Source organism: Hyla sarda, chromosome 8, assembly GCF_029499605.1.
Source record: "Hyla sarda isolate aHylSar1 chromosome 8, aHylSar1.hap1, whole genome shotgun sequence".
Taxonomy (NCBI): Eukaryota; Metazoa; Chordata; class Amphibia; order Anura; family Hylidae; genus Hyla; species Hyla sarda.
The window spans coordinates 115,318,305-115,339,397 of record NC_079196.1 but is presented as its reverse complement, the minus strand read 5'-3'; the positions used below and the strand labels follow the sequence as shown (position 1 = coordinate 115,339,397).

Here is a 21,093-nt window from a genome sequence, read left to right as displayed (position 1 = left end):
TCTGGGTGGGTGGCAGTCAGCCACCCATACATACATACAGCACAGGCTAAACCCACATCATCACTTAAAAAAAGGACAGGCGACCATTGCACTCTGATGGAGCATTTAGCAATGCAATCCATAGCCTGGCTTTTGCCTGAACCCCCATCACTCCTCCTCTTGCATATAAGACAATATTTCAGATCTGCATATGAAAACAACACGCCTACCTTTGTTGCACATAGCTGCCTGCCTGTCTCTAGTTACCCCACTGGCTGTAGCTGCGTCCCTTCCGACATGGAATAACACCAACTGTAACGATAAACTGAAAATTAACAGTATAAACCTGCATCATTTTGGACTCTGGTATTTGCTGAATCCGGGTGACCTGACAATCGATGGTGGTGCCGCTGGTGATTCTGGCCTTCTTGGAATCTGTTGGGCCTATGTGTTAGCTCACACATCACTTGGGTATCCATGGTAACTACCACAACATGGTCATCTGCAGTTTACATCTAGCCCGTGGCATTGAATGGCATTTTAAAAGTGCTAAGGGTCCTGGTGCAATAATCCTCCCATGAGGATCAGCCTCAACGGCTTTGTAGATTGCACTCATGTCAGCAACTCCATATACATTTTTTTTTCTTCATGCTTCTTTCTTCATCCTTTTTTCTTTCTGTCATTCAGACTTTCATTCATTCGATCTCTCTCACTCACTTGCTTTAACTCATTTGTTCTCACTCACTCACTCACTCACTCAATCACTCACTCACTCATTCACTCTCACTCACTCTCACTCTCTCACTCACTCGCTCACTAAGTCAGTCTCTCTCTCTCTCTCTCTCTCTTTTTCTTTTTATATATATTTTTTTCCGTCTTCTTCTTCTTCTTCTTCTTCAGACCCTGTCATAGCACTAATGCCTTTCCAATACCACCAGCAGATGGAGACACTCCATTGCAACATTGGTTGTGAGCAGCAGTTTCTAAAAACAAATGCCTCATGGCGGATTTCCCATCCATCAATGGATGGTAAATTTTGTTTTTATCATTCACTGACCACAGAAACCAATGCATGGTCAAGCAACAGCAATGACACACCCTTGTGTATAGGCATGAGACCCTCATGTCATTTAACAGGATTCAGCACCACCCACAAGACAGCTACCTGTCATGTCATGTCAAACCTGCACAGGTGTGCTAGATTATTATTATTTAGTTTTATTTTATTTTTTTACACCAATCAGTGTGCAAACATGGTCATTAAAACGCTAAATGAATAGACGTTCATAAACCAGTCAGTGCAACTCATCATTTTGGTCTCCAATTCTCAAACTCAAATTCTCACCCACGGAGGATTAAATGAGAATCTTTCTTGTTTAACACTGGAATGGGGTGGTGCACTGTTCACTACCCGAAGATACTGCCACATCGGGTCAATGCATAGGGCGACAGAAGCAAGCTTCCAAATCAGCTCCCTTTCTCAAAAATCCATTTAATTTATGGTCCCCAGATAGGGAAAGTATGTATCAGTATGTGCTCACAAGTCACCCAAGTGCAAGTATTCACACCAAAAAAAACGTGCCTCAGGATGCGATCTGTCGCAAGATCCTTTCTTTTTTTACACTTGATCTAAGCCAAAAGGCCTAGAGGGGATAACCGGGAAAGGGGTGGACCCAACCATGTCCCCTTCATGAGCACTCACATTACTCATAGGAATGGAAGGAAGGCTGGCAGCCAACCAGCCTCCCATACACTTTCTGGGTGGGTGGCAGTCAGCCACCCATACATACATACAGCACAGGCTAAACCCACATCATCACTTAAAAAAAGGACAGGCGACCATTGCACTCTGATGGAGCATTTAGCAATGCAATCCATAGCCTGGCTTTTGCCTGAACCCCCATCACTCCTCCTCTTGCATATAAGACAATATTTCAGATCTGCATATGAAAACAACACGCCTACCTTTGTTGCACATAGCTGCCTGCCTGTCTCTAGTTACCCCACTGGCTGTAGCTGCGTCCCTTCCGACATGGAATAACACCAACTGTAACGATAAACTGAAAATTAACAGTATAAACCTGCATCATTTTGGACTCTGGTATTTGCTGAATCCGGGTGACCTGACAATCGATGGTGGTGCCGCTGGTGATTCTGGCCTTCTTGGAATCTGTTGGGCCTATGTGTTAGCTCACACATCACTTGGGTATCCATGGTAACTACCACAACATGGTCATCTGCAGTTTACATCTAGCCCGTGGCATTGAATGGCATTTTAAAAGTGCTAAGGGTCCTGGTGCAATAATCCTCCCATGAGGATCAGCCTCAAAGGCTTTGTAGATTGCACTCATGTCAGCAACTCCATATACATTTTTTTTTCTTCATGCTTCTTTCTTCATCCTTTTTTCTTTCTGTCATTCAGACTTTCATTCATTCGATCTCTCTCACTCACTTGCTTTAACTCATTTGTTCTCACTCACTCACTCACTCACTCAATCACTCACTCACTCATTCACTCTAACTCACTCTCACTCTCTCACTCACTCGATCACTAAGTCAGTCTCTCTCTCTCTCTCTCTTTTTCTTTTTATATATATTTTTTTCCGTCTTCTTCTTCTTCTTCTTCTTCAGACCCTGTCATAGCACTAATGCCTTTCCAATACCACCAGCAGATGGAGACACTCCATTGCAACATTGGTTGTGAGCAGCAGTTTCTAAAAACAAATGCCTCATGGCGGATTTCCCATCCATCAATGGATGGTAAATTTTGTTTTTATCATTCACTGACCACAGAAACCAATGCATGGTCAAGCAACAGCAATGACACACCCTTGTGTATAGGCATGAGACCCTCATGTCATTTAACAGGATTCAGCACCACCCACAAGACAGCTACCTGTCATGTCATGTCAAACCTGCACAGGTGTGCTAGATTATTATTATTTAGTTTTATTTTATTTTTTTACACCAATCAGTGTGCAAACATGGTCATTAAAACGCTAAATGAATAGACGTTCATAAACCAGTCAGTGCAACTCATCATTTTGGTCTCCAATTCTCAAACTCAAATTCAAACCCACGGAGTATTAAATGAGAATCTTTCTTGTTTAACACTGGAATGGGGTGGTGCACTGTTCACTACCCGAAGATACTGCCACATCGGGTCAATGCATAGGGCGACAGAAGCAAGCTTCCAAATCAGCTCCCTTTCTCAAAAATCCATTTAATTTATGGTCCCCAGATAGGGAACGTATGTATCAGTATGTGCTCACAAGTCACCCAAGTGCAAGTATTCACACAAAAAAAAAAGGGCCTCAGGATGCGATCTGTCGCAAGATCCTTTCTTTTTTTACACTTGATCTAAGCCAAAAGGCCTAGAGGGGATAACCGGGAAAGGGGTGGACCCAACCATGTCCCCTTCATGAGCACTCACATTACTCATAGGAATGGAAGGAAGGCTGGCAGCCAACCAGCCTCCCATACACTTTCTGGGTGGGTGGCAGTCAGCCACCCATACATACATACAGCACAGGCTAAACCCACATCATCACTTAAAAAAAGGACAGGCGACCATTGCACTCTGATGGAGCATTTAGCAATGCAATCCATAGCCTGGCTTTTGCCTGAACCCCCATCACTCCTCCTCTTGCATATAAGACAATATTTCAGATCTGCATATGAAAACAACACGCCTACCTTTGTTGCACATAGCTGCCTGCCTGTCTCTAGTTACCCCACTGGCTGTAGTTGCGTCCATTCCGACATGGAATAACACCAACTGTAACGATAAACTGAAAATTAACAGTATAAACCTGCATCATTTTGGACTCTGGTATTTGCTGAATCCGGGTGACCTGACAATCGATGGTGGTGCCGCTGGTGATTCTGGCCTTCTTGGAATCTGTTGGGCCTATGTGTTAGCTCACACATCACTTGGGTATCCATGGTAACTACCACAACATGGTCATCTGCAGTTTACATCTAGCCCGTGGCATTGAATGGCATTTTAAAAGTGCTAAGGGTCCTGTTGCAATAATCCTCCCATGAGGATCAGCCTCAAAGGCTTTGTAGATTGCACTCATGTCAGCAACTCCATATACATTTTTTTTTCTTCATGCTTCTTTCTTCATCCTTTTTTCTTTCTGTCATTCAGACTTTCATTCATTCGATCTCTCTCACTCACTTGCTTTAACTCATTTGTTCTCACTCACTCACTCACTCACTCAATCACTCACTCACTCATTCACTCTAACTCACTCTCACTCTCTCACTCACTCGCTCACTAAGTCAGTCTCTCTCTCTCTCTCTCTTTTTCTTTGTATATATATTTTTTTCCGTCTTCTTCTTCTTCTTCTTCTTCTTCTTCAGACCCTGTCATAGCACTAATGCCTTTCCAATACCACCAGCAGATGGAGACACTCCATTGCAACATTGGTTGTGAGCAGCAGTTTCTAAAAACAAATGCCTCATGGCGGATTTCCCATCCATCAATGGATGGTAAATTTTGTTTTTATCATTCACTGACCACAGAAACCAATGCATGGTCAAGCAACAGCAATGACACACCCTTGTGTATAGGCATGAGACCCTCATGTCATTTAACAGGATTCAGCACCACCCACAAGACAGCTACCTGTCATGTCATGTCAAACCTGCACAGGTGTGCTAGATTATTATTATTTAGTTTTATTTTATTTTTTTACACCAATCAGTGTGCAAACATGGTCATTAAAACGCTAAATGAATAGACGTTCATAAACCAGTCAGTGCAACTCATCATTTTGGTCTCCAATTCTCAAACTCAAATTCAAACCCACGGAGTATTAAATGAGAATCTTTCTTGTTTAACACTGGAATGGGGTGGTGCACTGTTCACTACCCGAAGATACTGCCACATCGGGTCAATGCATAGGGCGACAGAAGCAAGCTTCCAAATCAGCTCCCTTTCTCAAAAATCCATTTAATTTATGGTCCCCAGATAGGGAACGTATGTATCAGTATGTGCTCACAAGTCACCCAAGTGCAAGTATTCACACAAAAAAAAACGTGCCTCAGGATGCGATCTGTCGCAAGATCCTTTCTTTTTTTACACTTGATCTAAGCCAAAAGGCCTAGAGGGGATAACCGGGAAAGGGGTGGACCCAACCATGTCCCCTTCATGAGCACTCACATTACTCATAGGAATGGAAGGAAGGCTGGCAGCCAACCAGCCTCCCATACACTTTCTGGGTGGGTGGCAGTCAGCCACCCATACATACATACAGCACAGGCTAAACCCACATCATCACTTAAAAAAAGGACAGGCGACCATTGCACTCTGATGGAGCATTTAGCAATGCAATCCATAGCCTGGCTTTTGCCTGAACCCCCATCACTCCTCCTCTTGCATATAAGACAATATTTCAGATCTGCATATGAAAACAACACGCCTACCTTTGTTGCACATAGCTGCCTGCCTGTCTCTAGTTACCCCACTGGCTGTAGCTGCGTCCCTTCCGACATGGAATAACACCAACTGTAACGATAAACTGAAAATTAACAGTATAAACCTGCATCATTTTGGACTCTGGTATTTGCTGAATCCGGGTGACCTGACAATCGATGGTGGTGCCGCTGGTGATTCTGGCCTTCTTGGAATCTGTTGGGCCTATGTGTTAGCTCACACATCACTTGGGTATCCATGGTAACTACCACAACATGGTCATCTGCAGTTTACATCTAGCCCGTGGCATTGAATGGCATTTTAAAAGTGCTAAGGGTCCTGGTGCAATAATCCTCCCATGAGGATCAGCCTCAACGGCTTTGTAGATTGCACTCATGTCAGCAACTCCATATACATTTTTTTTTCTTCATGCTTCTTTCTTCATCCTTTTTTCTTTCTGTCATTCAGACTTTCATTCATTCGATCTCTCTCACTCACTTGCTTTAACTCATTTGTTCTCACTCACTCACTCACTCAATCACTCACTCACTCATTCACTCTCACTCACTCTCACTCTCTCACTCACTCGCTCACTAAGTCAGTCTCTCTCTCTCTCTTTTTCTTTTTATATATATTTTTTTCCGTCTTCTTCTTCTTCTTCTTCTTCTTCAGACCCTGTCATAGCACTAATGCCTTTCCAATACCACCAGCAGATGGAGACACTCCATTGCAACATTGGTTGTGAGCAGCAGTTTCTAAAAACAAATGCCTCATGGCGGATTTCCCATCCATCAATGGATGGTAAATTTTGTTTTTATCATTCACTGACCACAGAAACCAATGCATGGTCAAGCAACAGCAATGACACACCCTTGTGTATAGGCATGAGACCCTCATGTCATTTAACAGGATTCAGCACCACCCACAAGACAGCTACCTGTCATGTCATGTCAAACCTGCACAGGTGTGCTAGATTATTATTATTTAGTTTTATTTTATTTTTTTACACCAATCAGTGTGCAAACATGGTCATTAAAACGCTAAATGAATAGACGTTCATAAACCAGTCAGTGCAACTCATCATTTTGGTCTCCAATTCTCAAACTCAAATTCTCACCCACGGAGGATTAAATGAGAATCTTTCTTGTTTAACACTGGAATGGGGTGGTGCACTGTTGACTACCCGAAGATACTGCCACATCGGGTCAATGCATAGGGCGACAGAAGCAAGCTTCCAAATCAGCTCCCTTTCTCAAAAATCCATTTAATTTATGGTCCCCAGATAGGGAACGTATGTATCAGTATGTGCTCACAAGTCACCCAAGTGCAAGTATTCACACAAAAAAAAAAGGGCCTCAGGATGCGATCTGTCGCAAGATCCTTTCTTTTTTTACACTTGATCTAAGCCAAAAGGCCTAGAGGGGATAACCGGGAAAGGGGTGGACCCAACCATGTCCCCTTCATGAGCACTCACATTACTCATAGGAATGGAAGGAAGGCTGGCAGCCAACCAGCCTCCCATACACTTTCTGGGTGGGTGGCAGTCAGCCACCCATACATACATACAGCACAGGCTAAACCCACATCATCACTTAAAAAAAGGACAGGCGACCATTGCACTCTGATGGAGCATTTAGCAATGCAATCCATAGCCTGGCTTTTGCCTGAACCCCCATCACTCCTCCTCTTGCATATAAGACAATATTTCAGATCTGCATATGAAAACAACACGCCTACCTTTGTTGCACATAGCTGCCTGCCTGTCTCTAGTTACCCCACTGGCTGTAGCTGCGTCCCTTCCGACATGGAATAACACCAACTGTAACGATAAACTGAAAATTAACAGTATAAACCTGCATCATTTTGGACTCTGGTATTTGCTGAATCCGGGTGACCTGACAATCGATGGTGGTGCCGCTGGTGATTCTGGCCTTCTTGGAATCTGTTGGGCCTATGTGTTAGCTCACACATCACTTGGGTATCCATGGTAACTACCACAACATGGTCATCTGCAGTTTACATCTAGCCCGTGGCATTGAATGGCATTTTAAAAGTGCTAAGGGTCCTGGTGCAATAATCCTCCCATGAGGATCAGCCTCAAAGGCTTTGTAGATTGCACTCATGTCAGCAACTCCATATACATTTTTTTTTCTTCATGCTTCTTTCTTCATCCTTTTTTCTTTCTGTCATTCAGACTTTCATTCATTCGATCTCTCTCACTCACTTGCTTTAACTCATTTGTTCTCACTCACTCACTCACTCACTCAATCACTCACTCACTCATTCACTCTAACTCACTCTCACTCTCTCACTCACTCGATCACTAAGTCAGTCTCTCTCTCTCTCTCTCTCTTTTTCTTTTTATATATATTTTTTTCCGTCTTCTTCTTCTTCAGACCCTGTCATAGCACTAATGCCTTTCCAATACCACCAGCAGATGGAGACACTCCATTGCAACATTGGTTGTGAGCAGCAGTTTCTAAAAACAAATGCCTCATGGCGGATTTTCCATCCATCAATGGATGGTAAATTTTGTTTTTATCATTCACTGACCACAGAAACCAATGCATGGTCAAGCAACAGCAATGACACACCCTTGTGTATAGGCATGAGACCCTCATGTCATTTAACAGGATTCAGCACCAACCACAAGACAGCTACCTGTCATGTCATGTCAAACCTGCACAGGTGTGCTAGATTATTATTATTTAGTTTTATTTTATTTTTTTACACCAATCAGTGTGCAAACATGGTCATTAAAACGCTAAATGAATAGACGTTCATAAACCAGTCAGTGCAACTCATCATTTTGGTCTCCAATTCTCAAACTCAAATTCTCACCCATGGAGGATTAAATGAGAATCTTTCTTGTTTAACACTGGAATGGGGTGGTGCACTGTTCACTACCCGAAGATACTGCCACATCGGGTCAATGCATAGGGCGACAGAAGCAAGCTTCCAAATCAGCTCCCTTTCTCAAAAATCCATTTAATTTATGGTCCCCAGATAGGGAACGTATGTATCAGTATGTGCTCACAAGTCACCCAAGTGCAAGTATTCACACAAAAAAAAACGTGCCACAGGATGCGATCTGTCGCAAGATCCTTTCTTTTTTTACACTTGATCTAAGCCAAAAGGCCTAGAGGGGATAACCGGGAAAGGGGTGGACCCAACCATGTCCCCTTCATGAGCACTCACATTACTCATAGGAATGGAAGGAAGGCTGGCAGCCAACCAGACTCCCATACACTCTCTGGGTGGGTGGCAGTCAGCCACCCATACATACATACATACAGCACAGGCTAAACCCACATCATCACTTAAAAAAAGGACAGGCGACCATTGCACTCTGATGGAGCATTTAACAATGCAATCCATAGCCTGGCTTTTGCCTGAACCCCCATCACTCCTCCTCTTGCATATAAGACAATATTTCAGATCTGCATATGAAAACAACACGCCTACCTTTGTTGCACATAGCTGCCTGCCTGTCTCTAGTTACCCCACTGGCTGTAGCTGCGTCCCTTCCGACATGGAATAACACCAACTATAACGATAAGCTGAAAATTAACAGTATAAACCTGCATCATTTTGGACTCTGGTATTTGCTGAATCCGGGTGACCTGACAATCGATGGTGGTGCCGCTGGTGATTCTGGCCTTCTTGGAATCTGTTGGGCCTATGTGTTAGCTCACACATCACTTGGGTATCCATGGTAACTACCACAACATGGTCATCTGCAGTTTACATCTAGCCCGTGGCATTGAATGGCATTTTAAAAGTGCTAAGGGTCCTGGTGCAATAATCCTCCCATGAGGATCAGCCTCAACGGCTTTGTAGATTGCACTCATGTCAGCAACTCCATATACATTTTTTTTTCTTCATGCTTCTTTCTTCATCCTTTTTTCTTTCTGTCATTCAGACTTTCATTCATTCAATCTCTCTCACTCACTTGCTTTAACTCATTTGTTCTCACTCACTCACTCACTCAATCACTCACTCACTCATTCACTCTCACTCACTCTCACTCTCTCACTCACTCGCTCACTAAGTCAGTCTCTCTCTCTCTCTCTCTTTTTCTTTTTATATATATTTTTTTCCGTCTTCTTCTTCTTCTTCTTCAGACCCTGTCATAGCACTAATGCCTTTCCAATACCACCAGCAGATGGAGACACTCCATTGCAACATTGGTTGTGAGCAGCAGTTTCTAAAAACAAATGCCTCATGGCGGATTTTCCATCCATCAATGGATGGTAAATTTTGTTTTTATCATTCACTGACCACAGAAACCAATGCATGGTCAAGCAACAGCAATGACACACCCTTGTGTATAGGCATGAGACCCTCATGTCATTTAACAGGATTCAGCACCAACCACAAGACAGCTACCTGTCATGTCATGTCAAACCTGCACAGGTGTGCTAGATTATTATTATTTAGTTTTATTTTATTTTTTTACACCAATCAGTGTGCAAACATGGTCATTAAAACGCTAAATGAATAGACGTTCATAAACCAGTCAGTGCAACTCATCATTTTGGTCTCCAATTCTCAAACTCAAATTCTCACCCACGGAGGATTAAATGAGAATCTTTCTTGTTTAACACTGGAATGGGGTGGTGCACTGTTCACTACCCGAAGATACTGCCACATCGGGTCAATGCATAGGGCGACAGAAGCAAGCTTCCAAATCAGCTCCCTTTCTCAAAAATCCATTTAATTTATGGTCCCCAGATAGGGAACGTATGTATCAGTATGTGCTCACAAGTCACCCAAGTGCAAGTATTCACACAAAAAAAAACGTGCCACAGGATGCGATCTGTCGCAAGATCCTTTCTTTTTTTACACTTGATCTAAGCCAAAAGGCCTAGAGGGGATAACCGGGAAAGGGGTGGACCCAACCATGTCCCCTTCATGAGCACTCACATTACTCATAGGAATGGAAGGAAGGCTGGCAGCCAACCAGACTCCCATACACTCTCTGGGTGGGTGGCAGTCAGCCACCCATACATACATACATACAGCACAGGCTAAACCCACATCATCACTTAAAAAAAGGACAGGCGACCATTGCACTCTGATGGAGCATTTAGCAATGCAATCCATAGCCTGGCTTTTGCCTGAACCCCCATCACTCCTCCTCTTGCATATAAGACAATATTTCAGATCTGCATATGAAAACAACACGCCTACCTTTGTTGCACATAGCTGCCTGCCTGTCTCTAGTTACCCCACTGGCTGTAGCTGCGTCCCTTCCGACATGGAATAACACCAACTATAACGATAAACTGAAAATTAACAGTATAAACCTGCATCATTTTGGACTCTGGTATTTGCTGAATCCGGGTGACCTGACAATCGATGGTGGTGCCGCTGGTGATTCTGGCCTTCTTGGAATCTGTTGGGCCTATGTGTTAGCTCACACATCACTTGGGTATCCATGGTAACTACCACAACATGGTCATCTGCAGTTTACATCTAGCCCGTGGCATTGAATGGCATTTTAAAAGTGCTAAGGGTCCTGGTGCAATAATCCTCCCATGAGGATCAGCCTCAACGGCTTTGTAGATTGCACTCATGTCAGCAACTCCATATACATTTTTTTTTCTTCATGCTTCTTTCTTCATCCTTTTTTCTTTCTGTCATTCAGACTTTCATTCATTCGATCTCTCTCACTCACTTGCTTTAACTCATTTGTTCTCACTCACTCACTCACTCACTCAATCACTCACTCACTCATTCACTCTCACTCACTCTCACTCTCTCACTCACTCGCTCACTAAGTCAGTCTCTCTCTCTCTCTCTCTTTTTCTTTTTATATATATTTTTTTCCGTCTTCTTCTTCTTCTTCTTCAGACCCTGTCATAGCACTAATGCCTTTCCAATACCACCAGCAGATGGAGACACTCCATTGCAACATTGGTTGTGAGCAGCAGTTTCTAAAAACAAATGCCTCATGGCGGATTTCCCATCCATCAATGGATGGTAAATTTTGTTTTTATCATTCACTGACCACAGAAACCAATGCATGGTCAAGCAACAGCAATGACACACCCTTGTGTATAGGCATGAGACCCTCATGTCATTTAACAGGATTCAGCACCACCCACAAGACAGCTACCTGTCATGTCATGTCAAACCTGCACAGGTGTGCTAGATTATTATTATTTAGTTTTATTTTATTTTTTTACACCAATCAGTGTGCAAACATGGTCATTAAAACGCTAAATGAATAGACGTTCATAAACCAGTCAGTGCAACTCATCATTTTGGTCTCCAATTCTCAAACTCAAATTCTCACCCACGGAGGATTAAATGAGAATCTTTCTTGTTTAACACTGGAATGGGGTGGTGCACTGTTCACTACCCGAAGATACTGCCACATCGGGTCAATGCATAGGGCGACAGAAGCAAGCTTCCAAATCAGCTCCCTTTCTCAAAACTCCATTTAATTTATGGTCCCCAGATAGGGAACGTATGTATCAGTATGTGCTCACAAGTCACCCAAGTGCAAGTATTCACACAAAAAAAAACGTGCCTCAGGATGCGATCTGTCGCAAGATCCTTTCTTTTTTTACACTTGATCTAAGCCAAAAGGCCTAGAGGGGATAACCGGGAAAGGGGTGAACCCAACCATGTCCCCTTCATGAGCACTCACATTACTCATAGGAATGGAAGGAAGGCTGGCAGCCAACCAGCCTCCCATACACTTTCTGGGTGGGTGGCAGTCAGCCACCCATACATACATACAGCACAGGCTAAACCCACATCATCACTTAAAAAAAGGACAGGCGACCATTGCACTCTGATGGAGCATTTAGCAATGCAATCCATAGCCTGGCTTTTGCCTGAACCCCCATCACTCCTCCTCTTGCATATAAGACAATATTTCAGATCTGCATATGAAAACAACACGCCTACCTTTGTTGCACATAGCTGCCTGCCTGTCTCTAGTTACCCCACTGGCTGTAGCTGCGTCCCTTCCGACATGGAATAACACCAACTGTAACGATAAACTGAAAATTAACAGTATAAACCTGCATCATTTTGGACTCTGGTATTTGCTGAATCCGGGTGACCTGACAATCGATGGTGGTGCCGCTGGTGATTCTGGCCTTCTTGGAATCTGTTGGGCCTATGTGTTAGCTCACACATCACTTGGGTATCCATGGTAACTACCACAACATGGTCATCTGCAGTTTACATCTAGCCCGTGGCATTGAATGGCATTTTAAAAGTGCTAAGGGTCCTGGTGCAATAATCCTCCCATGAGGATCAGCCTCAACGGCTTTGTAGATTGCACTCATGTCAGCAACTCCATATACATTTTTTTTTCTTCATGCTTCTTTCTTCATCCTTTTTTCTTTCTGTCATTCAGACTTTCATTCATTCGATCTCTCTCACTCACTTGCTTTAACTCATTTGTTCTCACTCACTCACTCACTCACTCAATCACTCACTCACTCATTCACTCTCACTCACTCTCACTCTCTCACTCACTCGCTCACTAAGTCAGTCTCTCTCTCTCTCTCTCTCTCTTTTTCTTTTTATATATATTTTTTTCCGTCTTCTTCTTCTTCTTCTTCAGACCCTGTCATAGCACTAATGCCTTTCCAATACCACCAGCAGATGGAGACACTCCATTGCAACATTGGTTGTGAGCAGCAGTTTCTAAAAACAAATGCCTCATGGCGGATTTCCCATCCATCAATGGATGGTAAATTTTATTTTTATCATTCACTGACCACAGAAACCAATGCATGGTCAAGCAACAGCAATGACACACCCTTGTGTATAGGCATGAGACCCTCATGTCATTTAACAGGATTCAGCACCACCCACAAGACAGCTACCTGTCATGTCATGTCAAACCTGCACAGGTGTGCTAGATTATTATTATTTAGTTTTATTTTATTTTTTTACACCAATCAGTGTGCAAACATGGTCATTAAAACGCTAAATGAATAGACGTTCATAAACCAGTCAGTGCAACTCATCATTTTGGTCTCCAATTCTCAAACTCAAATTCTCACCCACGGAGGATTAAATGAGAATCTTTCTTGTTTAACACTGGAATGGGGTGGTGCACTGTTCACTACCCGAAGATACTGCCACATCGGGTCAATGCATAGGGCGACAGAAGCAAGCTTCCAAATCAGCTCCCTTTCTCAAAAATCCATTTAATTTATGGTCCCCAGATAGGGAACGTATGTATCAGTATGTGCTCACAAGTCACCCAAGTGCAAGTATTCACACAAAAAAAAACGTGCCTCAGGATGCGATCTGTCGCAAGATCCTTTCTTTTTTTACACTTGATCTAAGCCAAAAGGCCTAGAGGGGATAACCGGGAAAGGGGTGGACCCAACCATGTCCCCTTCATGAGCACTCACATTACTCATAGGAATGGAAGGAAGGCTGGCAGCCAACCAGCCTCCCATACACTTTCTGGGTGGGTGGCAGTCAGCCACCCATACATACATACAGCACAGGCTAAACCCACATCATCACTTAAAAAAAGGACAGGCGACCATTGCACTCTGATGGAGCATTTAGCAATGCAATCCATAGCCTGGCTTTTGCCTGAACCCCCATCACTCCTCCTCTTGCATATAAGACAATATTTCAGATCTGCATATGAAAACAACATGCCTACCTTTGTTGCACATAGCTGCCTGCCTGTCTCTAGTTACCCCACTGGCTGTAGCTGCGTCCCTTCCGACATGGAATAACACCAACTGTAACGATAAACTGAAAATTAACAGTATAAACCTGCATCATTTTGGACTCTGGTATTTGCTGAATCCGGGTGACCTGACAATCGATGGTGGTGCCGCTGGTGATTCTGGCCTTCTTGGAATCTGTTGGGCCTATGTGTTAGCTCACACATCACTTGGGTATCCATGGTAACTACCACAACATGGTCATCTGCAGTTTACATCTAGCCCGTGGCATTGAATGGCATTTTAAAAGTGCTAAGGGTCCTGGTGCAATAATCCTCCCATGAGGATCAGCCTCAACGGCTTTGTAGATTGCACTCATGTCAGCAACTCCATATACATTTTTTTTTCTTCATGCTTCTTTCTTCATCCTTTTTTCTTTCTGTCATTCAGACTTTCATTCATTCGATCTCTCTCACTCACTTGCTTTAACTCATTTGTTCTCACTCACTCACTCACTCACTCAATCACTCACTCACTCATTCACTCTCACTCACTCTCACTCTCTCACTCACTCGCTCACTAAGTCAGTCTCTCTCTCTCTCTCTCTTTTTCTTTTTATATATGTTTTTTTCCGTCTTCTTCTTCTTCTTCTTCAGACCCTGTCATAGCACTAATGCCTTTCCAATACCACCAGCAGATGGAGACACTCCATTGCAACATTGGTTGTGAGCAGCAGTTTCTAAAAACAAATGCCTCATGGCGGATTTCCCATCCATCAATGGATGGTAAATTTTGTTTTTATCATTCACTGACCACAGAAACCAATGCATGGTCAAGCAACAGCAATGACACACCCTTGTGTATAGGCATGAGACCCTCATGTCATTTAACAGGATTCAGCACCACCCACAAGACAGCTACCTGTCATGTCATGTCAAACCTGCACAGGTGTGCTAGATTATTATTATTTAGTTTTATTTTATTTTTTTACACCAATCAGTGTGCAAACATGGTCATTAAAACGCTAAATGAATAGACGTTCATAAACCAGTCAGTGCAACTCATCATTTTGGTCTCCAATTCTCAAACTCAAATTCAAACCCACGGAGTATTAAATGAGAATCTTTCTTGTTTAACACTGGAATGGGGTGGTGCACTGTTCACTACCCGAAGATACTGCCACATCGGGTCAATGCATAGGGCGACAGAAGCAAGCTTCCAAATCAGCTCCCTTTCTCAAAAATCCATTTAATTTATGGTCCCCAGATAGGGAACGTATGTATCAGTATGTGCTCACAAGTCACCCAAGTGCAAGTATTCACACAAAAAAAAACGTGCCTCAGGATGCGATCTGTCGCAAGATCCTTTCTTTTTTTACACTTGATCTAAGCCAAAAGGCCTAGAGGGGATAACCGGGAAAGGGGTGGACCCAACCATGTCCCCTTCATGAGCACTCACATTACTCATAGGAATGGAAGGAAGGCTGGCAGCCAACCAGCCTCCCATACACTTTCTGGGTGGGTGGCAGTCAGCCACCCATACATACATACAGCACAGGCTAAACCCACATCATCACTTAAAAAAAGGACAGGCGACCATTGCACTCTGATGGAGCATTTAGCAATGCAATCCATAGCCTGGCTTTTGCCTGAACCCCCATCACTCCTCCTCTTGCATATAAGACAATATTTCAGATCTGCATATGAAAACAACACGCCTACCTTTGTTGCACATAGCTGCCTGCCTGTCTCTAGTTACCCCACTGGCTGTAGCTGCGTCCCTTCCGACATGGAATAACACCAACTGTAACGATAAACTGAAAATTAACAGTATAAACCTGCATCATTTTGGACTCTGGTATTTGCTGAATCCGGGTGACCTGACAATCGATGGTGGTGCCGCTGGTGATTCTGGCCTTCTTGGAATCTGTTGGGCCTATGTGTTAGCTCACACATCACTTGGGTATCCATGGTAACTACCACAACATGGTCATCTGCAGTTTACATCTAGCCCGTGGCATTGAATGGCATTTTAAAAGTGCTAAGGGTCCTGGTGCAATAATCCTCCCATGAGGATCAGCCTCAAAGGCTTTGTAGATTGCACTCATGTCAGCAACTCCATATACATTTTTTTTTCTTCATGCTTCTTTCTTCATCCTTTTTTCTTTCTGTCATTCAGACTTTCATTCATTCGATCTCTCTCACTCACTTGCTTTAACTCATTTGTTCTCACTCACTCACTCACTCACTCAATCACTCACTCACTCATTCACTCTAACTCACTCTCACTCTCTCACTCACTCGCTCACTAAGTCAGTCTCTCTCTCTCTCTCTCTTTTTCTTTTTATATATATTTTTTTCCGTCTTCTTCTTCTTCTTCTTCTTCTTCTTCAGACCCTGTCATAGCACTAATGCCTTTCCAATACCACCAGCAGATGGAGACACTCCATTGCAACATTGGTTGTGAGCAGCAGTTTCTAAAAACAAATGCCTCATGGCGGATTTCCCATCCATCAATGGATGGTAAATTTTGTTTTTATCATTCACTGACCACAGAAACCAATGCATGGTCAAGCAACAGCAATGACACACCCTTGTGTATAGGCATGAGACCCTCATGTCATTTAACAGGATTCAGCACCACCCACAAGACAGCTACCTGTCATGTCATGTCAAACCTGCACAGGTGTGCTAGATTATTATTATTTAGTTTTATTTTATTTTTTTACACCAATCAGTGTGCAAACATGGTCATTAAAACGCTAAATGAATAGACGTTCATAAACCAGTCAGTGCAACTCATCATTTTGGTCTCCAATTCTCAAACTCAAATTCAAACCCACGGAGTATTAAATGAGAATCTTTCTTGTTTAACACTGGAATGGGGTGGTGCACTGTTCACTACCCGAAGATACTGCCACATCGGGTCAATGCATAGGGCGACAGAAGCAAGCTTCCAAATCAGCTCCCTTTCTCAAAAATCCATTTAATTTATGGTCCCCAGATAGGGAACGTATGTATCAGTATGTGCTCACAAGTCACCCAAGTGCAAGTATTCACACAAAAAAAAAAGGGCCTCAGGATGCGATCTGTCGCAAGATCCTTTCTTTTTTTACACTTGATCTAAGCCAAAAGGCCTAGAGGGGATAACCGGGAAAGGGGTGGACCCAACCATGTCCCCTTCATGAGCACTCACATTACTCATAGGAATGGAAGGAAGGCTGGCAGCCAACCAGCCTCCCATACACTTTCTGGGTGGGTGGCAGTCAGCCACCCATACATACATACAGCACAGGCTAAACCCACATCATCACTTAAAAAAAGGACAGGCGACCATTGCACTCTGATGGAGCATTTAGCAATGCAATCCATAGCCTGGCTTTTGCCTGAACCCCCATCACTCCTCCTCTTGCATATAAGACAATATTTCAGATCTGCATATGAAAACAACACGCCTACCTTTGTTGCACATAGCTGCCTGCCTGTCTCTAGTTACCCCACTGGCTGTAGCTGCGTCCATTCCGACATGGAATAACACCAACTGTAACGATAAACTGAAAATTAACAGTATAAACCTGCATCATTTTGGACTCTGGTATTTGCTGAATCCGGGTGACCTGACAATCGATGGTGGTGCCGCTGGTGATTCTGGCCTTCTTGGAATCTGTTGGGCCTATGTGTTAGCTCACACATCACTTGGGTATCCATGGTAACTACCACAACATGGTCATCTGCAGTTTACATCTAGCCCGTGGCATTGAATGGCATTTTAAAAGTGCTAAGGGTCCTGGTGCAATAATCCTCCCATGAGGATCAGCCTCAAAGGCTTTGTAGATTGCACTCATGTCAGCAACTCCATATACATTTTTTTTTCTTCATGCTTCTTTCTTCATCCTTTTTTCTTTCTGTCATTCAGACTTTCATTCATTCGATCTCTCTCACTCACTTGCTTTAACTCATTTGTTCTCACTCACTCACTCACTCACTCAATCACTCACTCACTCATTCACTCTAACTCACTCTCACTCTCTCACTCACTCGCTCACTAAGTCAGTCTCTCTCTCTCTCTTTTTCTTTTTATATATATTTTTTTCCGTCTTCTTCTTCTTCTTCTTCTTCAGACCCTGTCATAGCACTAATGCCTTTCCAATACCACCAGCAGATGGAGACACTCCATTGCAACATTGGTTGTGAGCAGCAGTTTCTAAAAACAAATGCCTCATGGCGGATTTCCCATCCATCAATGGATGGTAAATTTTGTTTTTATCATTCACTGACCACAGAAACCAATGCATGGTCAAGCAACAGCAATGACACACCCTTGTGTATAGGCATGAGACCCTCATGTCATTTAACAGGATTCAGCACCACCCACAAGACAGCTACCTGTCATGTCATGTCAAACCTGCACAGGTGTGCTAGATTATTATTATTTAGTTTTATTTTATTTTTTTACACCAATCAGTGTGCAAACATGGTCATTAAAACGCTAAATGAATAGACGTTCATAAACCAGTCAGTGCAACTCATCATTTTGGTCTCCAATTCTCAAACTCAAATTCTCACCCACGGAGGATTAAATGAGAATCTTTCTTGTTTAACACTGGAATGGGGTGGTGCACTGTTGACTACCCGAAGATACTGCCGCATCGGGTCAATGCATAGGGCGACAGAAGCAAGCTTCCAAATCAGCTCCCTTTCTCAAAAATCCATTTAATTTATGGTCCCCAGATAGGGAACGTATGTATCAGTATGTGCTCACAAGTCACCCAAGTGCAAGTATTCACACAAAAAAAAAAGGGCCTCAGGATGCGATCTGTCGCAAGATCCTTTCTTTTTTTACACTTGATCTAAGCCAAAAGGCCTAGAGGGGATAACCGGGAAAGGGGTGGACCCAACCATGTCCCCTTCATGAGCACTCACATTACTCATAGGAATGGAAGGAAGGCTGGCAGCCAACCAGCCTCCCATACACTTTCTGGGTGGGTGGCAGTCAGCCACCCATACATACATACAGCACAGGCTAAACCCACATCATCACTTAAAAAAAGGACAGGCGACCATTGCACTCTGATGGAGCATTTAGCAATGCAATCCATAGCCTGGCTTTTGCCTGAACCCCCATCACTCCTCCTCTTGCATATAAGACAATATTTCAGATCTGCATATGAAAACAACACGCCTACCTTTGTTGCACATAGCTGCCTGCCTGTCTCTAGTTACCCCACTGGCTGTAGCTGCGTCCCTTCCGACATGGAATAACACCAACTGTAACGATAAACTGAAAATTAACAGTATAAACCTGCATCATTTTGGACTCTGGTATTTGCTGAATCCGGGTGACCTGACAATCGATGGTGGTGCCGCTGGTGATTCTGGCCTTCTTGGAATCTGTTGGGCCTATGTGTTAGCTCACACATCACTTGGGTATCCATGGTAACTACCACAACATGGTCATCTGCAGTTTACATCTAGCCCGTGGCATTGAATGGCATTTTAAAAGTGCTAAGGGTCCTGGTGCAATAATCCTCCCATGAGGATCAGCCTCAACGGCTTTGTAGATTGCACTCATGTCAGCAACTCCATATACATTTTTTTTTCTTCATGCTTCTTTCTTCATCCTTTTTTCTTTCTGTCATTCAGACTTTCATTCATTCGATCTCTCTCACTCACTTGCTTTAACTCATTTGTTCTCACTCACTCACTCACTCACTCACTCAATCACTCACTCACTCATTCACTCTCACTCACTCTCACTCTCTCACTCACTCGCTCACTAAGTCAGTCTCTCTCTCTCTCTCTCTCTCTTTTTCTTTTTATATATATTTTTTTCCGTCTTCTTCTTCTTCTTCTTCTTCTTCTTCTTCTTCAGACCCTGTCATAGCACTAATGCCTTTCCAATACCACCAGCAGATGGAGACACTCCATTGCAACATTGGTTGTGAGCAGCAGTTTCTAAAAACAAATGCCTCATGGCGGATTTCCCATCCATCAATGGATGGTAAATTTTGTTTTTATCATTCACTGACCACAGAAACCAATGCATGGTCAAGCAACAGCAATGACACACCCTTGTGTATAGGCATGAAACCCTCATGTCATTTAACAGGATTCAGCACCACCCACAAGACAGCTACCTGTCATGTCATGTCAAACCTGCACAGGTGTGCTAGATTATTATTATTTAGTTTTATTTTATTTTTTTACACCAATCAGTGTGCAAACATGGTCATTAAAACGCTAAATGAATAGACGTTCATAAACCAGTCAGTGCAACTCATCATTTTGGTCTCCAATTCTCAAACTCAAATTCTCACCCACGGAGGATTAAATGAGAATCTTTCTTGTTTAACACTGGAATGGGGTGGTGCACTGTTCACTACCCGAAGATACTGCCACATCGGGTCAATGCATAGGGCGACAGAAGCAAGCTTCCAAATCAGCTCCCTTTCTCAAAAATCCATTTAATTTATGGTCCCCAGATAGGGAACGTATGTATCAGTATGTGCTCACAAGTCACCCAAGTGCAAGTATTCACACAAAAAAAAACGTGCCTCAGGATGCGATCTGTCGCAAGATCCTTTCTTTTTTTACACTTGATCTAAGCCAAAAGGCCTAGAGGGGATAACCGGGAAAGGGGTGGACCCAACCATGTCCCCTTCATGAGCACTCACATTACTCATAGGAATGGAAGGAAGGCTGGCAGCCAACCAGCCTCCCATACACTTTCTGGGTGGGTGGCAGTCAGCCACCCATACATACATACAGCACAGGCTAAACCCACATCATCACTTAAAAAAAGGACAGGCGACCATTGCACTCTGATGGAGCATTTAGCAATGCAATCCATAGCCTGGCTTTTGCCTGAACCCCCATCACTCCTCCTCTTGCATATAAGACAATATTTCAGATCTGCATATGAAAACAACACGCCTACCTTTGTTGCACATAGCTGCCTGCCTGTCTCTAGTTACCCCACTGGCTGTAGCTGCGTCCCTTCCGACATGGAATAACACCAACTGTAACGATAAAC

At 43.3% G+C, this 21,093-nt stretch overlaps 12 pseudogenes; all 12 read right to left on the bottom strand.

Annotated features, from left to right (window-relative positions):
- Nucleotides 1-1,369: 1,369 nt before the first annotated feature.
- On the bottom strand, nucleotides 1,370-1,633 carry LOC130289295 (U2 spliceosomal RNA; annotated as a pseudogene).
- Nucleotides 1,634-3,100: 1,467 nt separating this feature from the next.
- On the bottom strand, nucleotides 3,101-3,364 carry LOC130289732 (U2 spliceosomal RNA; annotated as a pseudogene).
- Nucleotides 3,365-4,837: 1,473 nt separating this feature from the next.
- LOC130286758 (U2 spliceosomal RNA) lies at nucleotides 4,838-5,101 on the bottom strand (annotated as a pseudogene).
- A 1,462-nt stretch (nucleotides 5,102-6,563) lies between these two features.
- LOC130287720 (U2 spliceosomal RNA) lies at nucleotides 6,564-6,827 on the bottom strand (annotated as a pseudogene).
- A 1,460-nt stretch (nucleotides 6,828-8,287) lies between these two features.
- LOC130287625 (U2 spliceosomal RNA) lies at nucleotides 8,288-8,551 on the bottom strand (annotated as a pseudogene).
- A 1,464-nt stretch (nucleotides 8,552-10,015) lies between these two features.
- On the bottom strand, nucleotides 10,016-10,279 carry LOC130287624 (U2 spliceosomal RNA; annotated as a pseudogene).
- A 1,468-nt stretch (nucleotides 10,280-11,747) lies between these two features.
- Nucleotides 11,748-12,011, bottom strand: LOC130289579 (U2 spliceosomal RNA; annotated as a pseudogene).
- A 1,468-nt stretch (nucleotides 12,012-13,479) lies between these two features.
- Nucleotides 13,480-13,743, bottom strand: LOC130286757 (U2 spliceosomal RNA; annotated as a pseudogene).
- A 1,464-nt stretch (nucleotides 13,744-15,207) lies between these two features.
- Nucleotides 15,208-15,471, bottom strand: LOC130286756 (U2 spliceosomal RNA; annotated as a pseudogene).
- A 1,473-nt stretch (nucleotides 15,472-16,944) lies between these two features.
- On the bottom strand, nucleotides 16,945-17,208 carry LOC130289721 (U2 spliceosomal RNA; annotated as a pseudogene).
- Nucleotides 17,209-18,671: 1,463 nt separating this feature from the next.
- Nucleotides 18,672-18,935, bottom strand: LOC130289296 (U2 spliceosomal RNA; annotated as a pseudogene).
- Nucleotides 18,936-20,422: 1,487 nt separating this feature from the next.
- On the bottom strand, nucleotides 20,423-20,686 carry LOC130286755 (U2 spliceosomal RNA; annotated as a pseudogene).
- Nucleotides 20,687-21,093: the final 407 nt, after the last annotated feature.